The sequence below is a fragment of the Motacilla alba genome, chromosome 3 (assembly GCF_015832195.1).
Source record: "Motacilla alba alba isolate MOTALB_02 chromosome 3, Motacilla_alba_V1.0_pri, whole genome shotgun sequence".
NCBI lineage: Eukaryota > Metazoa > Chordata > Aves > Passeriformes > Motacillidae > Motacilla > Motacilla alba.
In genome coordinates, this window is record NC_052018.1 from 33,669,146 (window position 1) to 33,679,637 (window position 10,492).

Here is a 10,492-nt window from a genome sequence, read left to right on the forward strand (position 1 = left end):
TCCTTGCACAGAAGGCTGAATGATTCATTGTACCCAGGATCTCTGTTCACCGGTAGGTACGAAGCTGACGTGACTACATAATGCAGCCAGAGAACAGGAGCTCTCCTCAGGCTGAGAATCTGAGACACTGAGCAGCAGCTGCAGAAAGGAACCTTTCCTGCTCAGGATTTACTAATGATATAAGGTCTTGACAGCTGACAAAAAAAATGGTACCCATTTTTCTTTGCAGGGTGTCTGAATTGCTTTGTTCCCAATTATGGCAGCAGCCACAGAATTTTTCACCAGGAAATGTGCAGTGAAACTAGACTTGTAGACAGAATAAGTAAATTATTTTGTAAAACTGAAGTAGTAATCTAAAAAGATATGTCTGCTGAAAATTAGGAGACTGAGAAGAAGAGATTGTATTTTCTAGCTCTATAACTTTATGTATGCCAATGAAAATCATATTCAGTTCATTCCTCAGATTGAATTAATCCAACAAAACAAAAAAGCAAGTGACTGACACTCCTGGGTCATGACCCCACATCTCACCAAACTTAAGCAAGCCATTTACTAAGCCTCAATTTCAACCCACTCTTCTAGTCTCTGTCCTTGTTCTACAAAGATAAGTATGCACTTCCAAGACCTGTCTCTTTGGGTGAGAAAGATCACCTCCTGCAGATGATCCTCACTTTTCCATGACAATAGAAGAAGATTAGATGATCAAGCAAGACAGACTGTTTACTTTTTGATAGTCATGTTATATGAAATCAATCCCTGTCCAGTCTACCCATCTCTTACACATATTTTCTTTTCAGAATCTGACAGCTCTTGTTCATTCTAATGTCTTCTATTATGAGCATTTTCTCTACCTTGTTCATCTAAACCAGCACAGAAAGTGTAGAAACTGAAATGGCTGTGGAAGGTTGGAGGAAGAAGGATAAAAAAGACTAGGTAAAGGAGGTAGGCATATAAATAGAGAGCTATAGTTATAGAAATTAGAGTTGTATCAAAATGGAGGAAATAAATAGAAAGAGCCATAAACTCAAGCAGTCTAAATATAAAACCAGAATATGGCATGTCAAAGAAATATCTGATAAAAAGAATTGCAAAAACTAGAGGAATTTGTAATATATCTTTTTCAAGCATAGCAGGAATAGGAAGAGTGCAAAAGAAGCTGTAAAGCTAAAAGAAGCATTCACAGAGTATAAGATAATGGTAGGAAAAGACTGAATTAGATACGTGTATTTTAACATAAGTTCACTGTAGGAGAGCTTGGGAGGAACTTTGTGGAGGAAGCACCAGAAGTGCTGCCTGAAACTGAAATTCTAATAGAAGTTACAGAACTCTGAACGTTTATAGAGAAAGTCAATGTGCTTCTCAAACTGTTCATTTTTACAAACCATCTAACTCATTCAAATAGAAAAAAAAACTTTTATCTATTTATCTGAGATATGTATGAACAAGTAATAAAACAGAGGACATGTTTATCAAAAGGGACTAACTTTGGACTTAATGGGAACGAAAATGTAAGGAATTAGACTGAAGAAACAAAGCAGTTGCTCTGCACGATAGACTGGCCATGAGGACCTGGTGCTCATATGGGGCCCATACAGTGTTTGCACACCAAAACACAAGAGGAAATTCTTTGTGTTGTAGCGCCAGTTTACATGGCAAACAGCTCAGGCCATCTGGTGACCATATACTTTCGCTATACTGTTGACTTTCGCAATCGTGCTGAAGAATTTGAAGTGCATGCTATTCACGACGGTTTGAACTCTGTGGTGGCTCCCCATTGCAGAAGAGCCCTAGCCTCTAAAGATGTAAGAAAATGCAGTGAAGGAATGATTTCCTGACACTCTTGATGTGGAGCACATAGATAAGAAATTTACCTTCACCCTCCCGCCAGCGTAGAAGAATCAATTCTTGAATTTAGAAAACTTACAAGTAGCTTAAAACTAGCAACTCTAGTGTTAAATTTTTATCATTAGGAGATCATTGTTAAATGCCTAAACAATTTATTTTGTGGCTTTTTCCCCCCTAATAATAGGAACAGGCTTTTTTCTCCTAATTGTAGGAATAAATATTGTCTCTTGCCATGGACTTGCACTACAGAAAATATATTGACCTGAAAGATTTTACCCTAATAGGCTGCAGTTGAAAACAAACAAACGCCTCTCTTTAGATTCAGCAACATCATTCCATCATTTTACTGATTTAGCGCAGAAAAAAGACATTCATATTAAAATTAAGCCCCTCTGGAAAATACCATCTGACTTTGTAGGTGGATTCACCTTATTTTTTAATGCATATCTATACTTAAAAACTCATTTATAAATGTGTTGAATATAGATAATCAACATACACAAAAATCACATACATAAAAATCATCCTCTTAGCATGGAAAAAAAGGAATTAAATGAAAATGTGTTTCCATTGATAATATTAAAGACAAAATTATTCCAAGAACAAAAGAACAGATAAAACTCTCGTGTCTATAAGTTGTTGACATCAATGCTGTCTCATCCATTTCTGGTTTCTCTACCAGATTCCTTAAAAAAAAATTCCTGCACATTGTGTCACTTCCCTCTTGTATCTTTGACCAGAACATCCTAGTTTCCACTTCTGACTTTCAGCTGTTCAGCTAAACAAGAGGCATTCATGCTTTCACTATTCATGCTGATGTTTCTCTTTAAAATAAAAGCATCTGAATGTCTCTGAGACTTTTCCCACTTATCAGATTTGAATGAAATTGGCTGATGGACTAGCAAAGGGACCAATAATGCAGATGCTAATGGTGCATTCTCATCAGCTCAATTTCCCTACAAAACAACTTAAAAATTTTGATCACCTCCAAAAAGTAATTTTTGAAGGGATGTGGACTGCATATAGAAAAGGGGAGAAAGATTCTTCATTGCTGAGTTGCAGTCAGCTTAGAATTTGATATCAGCATCCTGGGAGGACAATAGGTAAGTGTCCATCAAACTCAGATATTTTTTGGGCCTTACTTGGGTGCAAACTGGATTACTAAACTGGAAGCTCCATTAGATTTCAATTTGATAAGAATACAGGAAGAGTGAACTATGTGTAATATTGTCTCTTTACCTCCCTCCCTAGTTTTAGCAAGCTTTATGCTTCCAAATACAAGAGTGTTCCACCTCTTGAAAACTTACCAATTCGTAGATTGTACCACATCTGGCCCCCAGAGACTTGTGCAGAAACTCAGGTCAGTGTGAGCTGAGGCTATTTCTTCCAGCTGTGAGAATCCTTGCAGCCTGAGCCCACACCGACACCAGATCTCCATACACATTCATGTGTCCGTGCTTATGCACACATTCTGGAAAATGGAAAATGTCGGATTCACCAGCAGCCTAACTGGATACTAAAAAAAAAAACAAAAAACAAACCACCAAAAAACAAACAAACAAAAAACCAAAACCAAAACCAAACAAACAAAAATTGGAAGCCAGCATCAAATACAATTCAATTGAAGTAGGGAAAGTTCTGCCAAGGACCATTTGAGAGGTTAAAAGTTTTTAGCTGAACTCAGACTAGAAGTATTCCTGGTTTTGACAACACAAAAAGTGGGGAAAATAATGATCTGTTTAAATATAGCAACAATCAATCTTCATCTCTTTGAACAAGCACTATAAACTGTAGATGAAATCTTACATCTTAGCTAACCTTGGCTGACAATAATCTAATATTAACAGCAAATATTTTCTCAGTGTGTACACTCCTCTTCCTGCAGTGAATAACTTACAAGTGTTCCTACTGCTCTCTTGGAAGTAATAGGGTCAAATATTGATTAATAAATAAACCAAAATAAACATCCCTTACAAAACTAACAAACAAAACCCAAACCAAACCAAAACCCAGAGAAATCCACAACCCCTCAGCTGTAAAATACGGATTTATTGGGGTGAAATATGAAAGCTGCCAGCAGTTTTACACACTGCCTCAGTGAGTTTCACAAGAAATCATGGGGGAGAACAAAGCTATTTACATGTCCTGCATCATGCTGCATTTCTAAGGGGCAGATGAACTTCAGGATGCATAATTTACTGTGGTTGAAAAATGGAATGGGTAAACCTCTGCCTGATTCACTGATACATGAACAAAGCCACTTCAGGAGATGATCTTGCTCATATCTGAGCTGTGAGTATCACTGAAGTCCCCTCACTACAGAAGCTCAATTCTGATTTTGAGTGTTTCCTTGGTATTTCTGTAGGGCTACATGAACACAGGTGTTTTAAGACACTGTTCAGAGTTCAGGAGCCCTCTTTGTTAGCATAGCCAAAATAAAGTAGAAGGGGAGAGGGAGATTAAAAAAAAAGAAAACAGCACAGCCTTCCCCCAGCAAACAAAAAGGAAAGCCAAATGTTCCTAAGAATTCACTGCCACAACATTTCACTTAAAAATTAGAAGATGGTGGCAGACAGGAAGAAAAGCAGCAAATTAAAGAAAATAAAAACAGTACCCATGCAGTCCTTTTTTTCTCAGACAGTTATTCTGGGTTTCTCTTAGCACCGTGCCTGGCAAGACGCTGGCAGAGGAAGCTGCAGGGTGGTCATTGTGAGGAGAGGACACTGCCAGCTCCAGCTGTCTCCAAATGACCCCTCACAGGGCATGGCTGAGCCCCCTAGATGAGGTGGTGACACCTGGGGGGGGTAGCATGGAAATATGGCATTGCTCATTTGCCACTGGCAGGTGAGGTGGCTGAACAATTTTTTTTTTCCTAACCCTAATCAAACAAACAAAAAAAAACCCCAACAAAAAACAATAAGAAAAGCATAAGACATTGCCTATGGGAATATTGCTAAATTTTCAGTTTATTTTTTTTCCTAATGAAGCTGAGTGAAGTGTTTAGTCTTTTTTAGTGTTTCAAAAATAATACTACTTTGGAGTATATCTTTTCACAGGCAAGGCCTTTTGAGACTAGAAATATCGCTAAAAGAAGCATTACATGGTTAGGTAAAGAAATTCCCATATGACACAAAATTTAGGGGTTTTTCTCTTTCTTTGTATCTTGTCTGCATTCAGTGAAAAATAATTTCTACCTACCTCCTCCCCCAGATACTCTCTTAAGACCATACATTTTTCACTTTTCAAAATATGTAACTCCTTGGAAAATAAAGCAATATTGATACAAACTATTACAATGCTGCAGAAATTATTAGTTTTTTCATAAGCTGACTCTTTCCTGCAAATTCAATGCATAATTGCACCTAGATTTCTAATTATTGATGCTTTTAATGGAATAAAACATTGATACTGAGACCCCAGGTTCATAGCCTACTTTTAAAATATAAAATTTATTTTCATTCTGAAGGCCCATACCTTACATTTTCTCCTTGATGTGCACATAAAATATTTTCTGCCTCCCTGATGTGCGCATAAAACAACTACCGCAAATCGAAAAACAAAACATCCCAATGTTCATAGTCATTCCTTGTTTTTTCTGAACATGCACTGGTCCTTCAAAAAACCACTTGAATTACATGTTCAGCTGATGGTTGAGGTGATACTGACACTTCTGTCATAAAAAAGATATTTATATATGTGACAAATTGTCTAACCAAACTGAATGGGTTGCAGTTTCTCATGTTTCTGATAGATTAAGGGATTGTTAAAGGGACACTGAAACAACAAAATGTAATATGAACTACCATAGTGTGAAGGTAGAATCCTGTGAGGACCGCAGTCTAAAAAAAATTAAAAAAAAAATCAGTCTAAAAATCAATTAAACCAGCATTAAAATCTAGGCTGGGCAGGTGTCTGAACCACTGTTTGTATTAGCTTTGAAGTTTTAATAAATTATCTATTACATGGCTTTATAAAATGAACCTTCACTTGAAATAAATTGCACACCAGCAGGGAAAAATTAGCTTAAAAGCAGAACTGCTATTTTAACCCCCACACTGATTTAGCAGTATCAGCTGGGAGAAAAACGACATTAAATTCCCTTAGAGTGAGAAGTAACTATGATGTATTCACAAAGCTGAATGTTAGCCTTTTTTATAAAAGAGTTGAGACATTAATTCATACAATTCAGTTTCAGTTTTTCTCAAATAGTTGATGTTTCTCTGAATAAACACATGCAGATTATTAAAAACTTTTTTCGTAAACTTATCTAAAGTTGGGGATTTTTAAACTATATTTGTGTTAATGAAACAGATGGCCATCAGGCAATCAGTACAGTGCAGCTGTTTCACCAGGATGCAGAATGTAGTTAAAAGCTACAAAAAAATCAAAATTACAAATGTAGGCTCAAACAATTCCATACTTCAGACAGAGAAATGACAAAGTAACTAGCTGGTCAGTCTGAAAATGTTCCATTTATACTTTTCCATAGCAAAAAATTCAGTTTTACAAGTTTGGTTTTGTTTTGGTTTGGTTTTTTTCTTTCTTTTTTTTTTCCTTCTTTTTTTTTTTTATTGCAGGCAATTTTAATTATATCTTATGAGAAGAAAGAAATAATAATTTTGGAGAAAAAGCTCAAACTCCTTGTTAAGATATTTGGAGTTTTTCCTTAAATGTTACCCTGAGTCAATGTAGCACAGAAAATAGGATCCTCTCAAATCCGATATCACACTAGGATTAAGAACTAAATTAGTACTCATTACTTATAATGGGCAAGAAAAGGAACCAACCCAGACACCCACTGCACTTTTGCTCATGCAAGGAGTGATGAGAAGCAGTGATTTTTTTTGCATTTTCAGCTCTTCTATTTCTCTTTCCACTGTGCACTTTATTATGGTACATTATGTAAGTGTGATGGGCAAACATCTGTGCAATCTATGGAAGCAACTCAGCAGGTTCCATGGTCAAATATATCAGTACTCTTGGAGCTGTGGCAATGAATTAGCTTCAGGCTCAGCAGAGCAAGTGCCACATACGTGTCCTAAGTGCAGTGCAATACAGAATCAGATCCCTACTCCATCATACCCCTGCGGTGGAATAGTCTGTCTACAGCTTCTTAGGTAAAGAAAAGAATTTTGAATGGAAAGCTACACCCATGAGTTTTATCTGTAAACAGGGTTGTCTGCCAACAACAGCCAAACATTGATTTTTACCCAAAGTTTTCGGTCTTAGAGATTTTTTTTCTTAACAGGAGGTTTAAACATAATTACTAAGTACAATCAATGTCCCAATGCCTCCTCATCTATTCATGAAGACACAGAAGGGTAAATGAAGCAAAGTCAACTTTCACAAATCAGGGTGATTTCAGAGCAAAGCCAGTTTTCTGATTGAAAAATAAATTTTTTCAAAAAAGGGAAAACAATCTAAGAAGAAGATGTAAATTACCCTAGTCATGGAATAGCATGTCATACTGGAACAATTTAAAGGTTTGTGATACCTTCAAAAGGCCATATTTTTCTTTAAATTTTACAACATGGAAGAAGAATGTAATGTGTGTTTTTCACATATCATGGTGCCTCAAATTTGAGAATTCTTTTAAGGGAAACATTTTCCAGTAATAATGTCTTTATCTTGGGTAGCACAAAACATAAAAATCATGATAACAGGCAAATCGGACTGACTCTACAAGCAGGGGGAGCAAAGGATGTAAACTGATTGTTGAATGGTCATATTGAGATTGCAAAGGTGGACAAAGGTCTGGTTTGAGATTTATTTTGATAGAAGCTGACTGTCCATGTCCAATGTCTCACTCCAAGGCAGCACAGAACAAAATAGGAAGGCAAATTCTTACCACATCAGCAGAAATGAGCCTGGTTTTGTGCTGCAGAACCTCCAAAATATTTTCCACCCATGGAGCAATCTAATTCCAGCTATATCTTTCATCACCATCTATGCTCAAAATCCTTGGGGGCTGACTACAAGGATTGCCACAGTCAGGATGCTTACTGAATGTGCTGGTGAAGCAATTGTTTAATTTGCCCATTCCCTTTGACAGAAAGCATACTTCAACTGCCAGCAGCCTGTCCTGACATTCAGTGCCTATGTTTTGGAAGGCTTACTGTAAACCAGTAGCTTCAAGAGACTTCATGCCCAAAATTATAAAATATTTTTGCTAATAACTACAGCATATCAGAGTTCCTTCTCAGTGCCTTTAGCTGACTCCTAGATCCTTCTCCTACTCCTCTCAATGTAAATTTTGTTCACAAAAATAAATCCACAAAACTATGGAGAGAAAATGGACTTTGAAGAACTTTTCCCAGGGCTTTATGGGGGTTTGAAGATATGAATCAGAGGGATTCCTATCATCATAATTCATTATTACACTTGGCTTACCATTTTCTTTTGAAGCTTTTTTTTTTTGTTTTACCTTCAGGATGCAGACACATCACATTGTGCTGCATTCCAGGATCAGAGCAATGTAGCATGAGTTACTGCAAAGCTTTACTTGGTCATCTTGAAAAACTGCCTTTGAGCATCTGCTGTGTGGAGGAATGTTAATGGAAGTGATTTGAAAATGAAACAAGGTACCCAGACTTTCTGAAAGGTCACAGACCTATCTGAAAATTGCAAAGTACATATATAGAATCTCAAAGTACATCTACATCTGCATAAACATAAACATTATGAACTAGTTTTCCAGGCTGACATTTTTTCTGAATGCAGAAAAATTATTGTGATGCATGTGAGAAAGGAATGTAAGCCAAATAATTTTAGCAAATCCTATCAATATTATAGGAATGCCTGGACACAAGAGGAATTACTTCTGGTTTGGCTATGTCAGGTTATACATTACATGTAAAATGGTAATCTTTTTACTTACTGATTGAGCCAACTGACAATTTGGGCTTTTACCTTTTGCCATGATCTGTTTTATTAGTTTTATTTGTAAAGCAAGAGGATCAATTAACAAAAACATAGTAAGTAATTTTTACAAATTTACTACACTTGTGAAACTGCCATTCTGATTTTATTAACAGACACAATGTTTTGATGCTTATACATGTAGCCTCAAAATTAACTTGCCCAGCTCTGTTCTCTACTATAAGGAATATTTTGGTTATCCCTAGAAATCAAGGATGATGATCTAAAGTAGGCAGCACTGAAACTCAGAGGCAGCCCAGGAAACACCAGGTGTAACAATGAAGTTTGATGCTCCATTTTGTAAAAAAAACCCCAGATAGTAGCTGCCAAATATTTTTTATCCTTGGTGTTTCTGGGTCTCCTTGTCACTTGTAGACTTTCAGGTGTCTTGAGGATGAGGTATATTTTAGTATACTGTCAGCAGCCTCACTTACTGATGTAGAGAGTGGCCTCACAGCAGCTTGTGATTCTTGACTGCTGTCCTATTTCAGGATGCATACCTGCTACCTATGGGAAACGTGGCTCCTCCCTAAGACTTCTGGATCATTTTCTGGGAATTCTGAACGTGTGAGATGCAAAGCTAGTGAACAAGTGAGCAGTGCATCCAGTACATTCTAAACAGAAATATTCATGTTACGCAAATCAACTCTATAGCACACTTGTTTGATTGTTTAGGTACCAGGCAACCTACCTGGAAACAGTTTTTCCTATGGGATACTGCACATGTGGTGCAACCCTCCACAAATACACATATTTGTAGGGTTCATCACTGTCAGTCTGGAAAAAGCTATGGAAGAGTTAAAGAGGAAGAGTTAAAGAAGAAGAGTTACAGGTACTCCTGATTTTTTTTTCCAGAATTCCCCTTCCTGATACCTTTTACTGACCTAGCTCTGGGCTAGGGAATAAAGAAGAATCTGCATAAAAGAAACCTTAGAAATAATCCAGAGAAGAGGTAAACCTCCACACTGAGCTATTTTGAGGAACACAGTAGACACAAACCGAAACATAGAAGATTCATTTTGGTTATCAAGTAACACTCTTTCCCTTTAAGGGTGACCAAGTAGTGGCACAAGTGGCTTGGGGAGGTTATGGTGCTTCAAGATATTCAAAAGTCATTCAGATGTGAACCTGAGCAACCAGCTCTAGATGACTCTGCTTGACCAGGGGCTGTGGGCAGGGCATCTGGATGTTCCTGCCAATCTCAGCTGTTCTGTGACAATGCCCCTCTACTTGCCTCTGACCTTGCCAGGCAGCTATAGTGTTTATCAACATGAGACGTATTGTTAACTAGCACTTCATGTCATCAGCACATGTAAATAAAATATTCTACCCAAATATCTGACATTAGAGGCTTTAGTGGTCTGTAGAGGGAGAATTTTCCAAAGATAACAAGAATCTTAGACTAGATAAAACCAGTATGCAACATTTGTTTGCATTCACAACAACATCTGGGATATCCTGGTAGTCCTGACTATGAACCAGCATCAATAGGAGAAGTTTCACCTTTGACATGACTAGTGACACTCATCAAAAGAATTAAGCAATCCAATTGTCTGAAATTTAGGAAAATTTATGCTGGATTAGTGGCACAAAAATCACAAATCGAGTAATGAGATATGAAAGGTTTAAGCCCTCTGCTAAGTTCCTCAGATGAGTAAGTTTGACAGGTTTGGAGGAAACAGTGGGCAACCTCAAGGCTCTACCCATGCCTCCTACAGTTATTCGGATA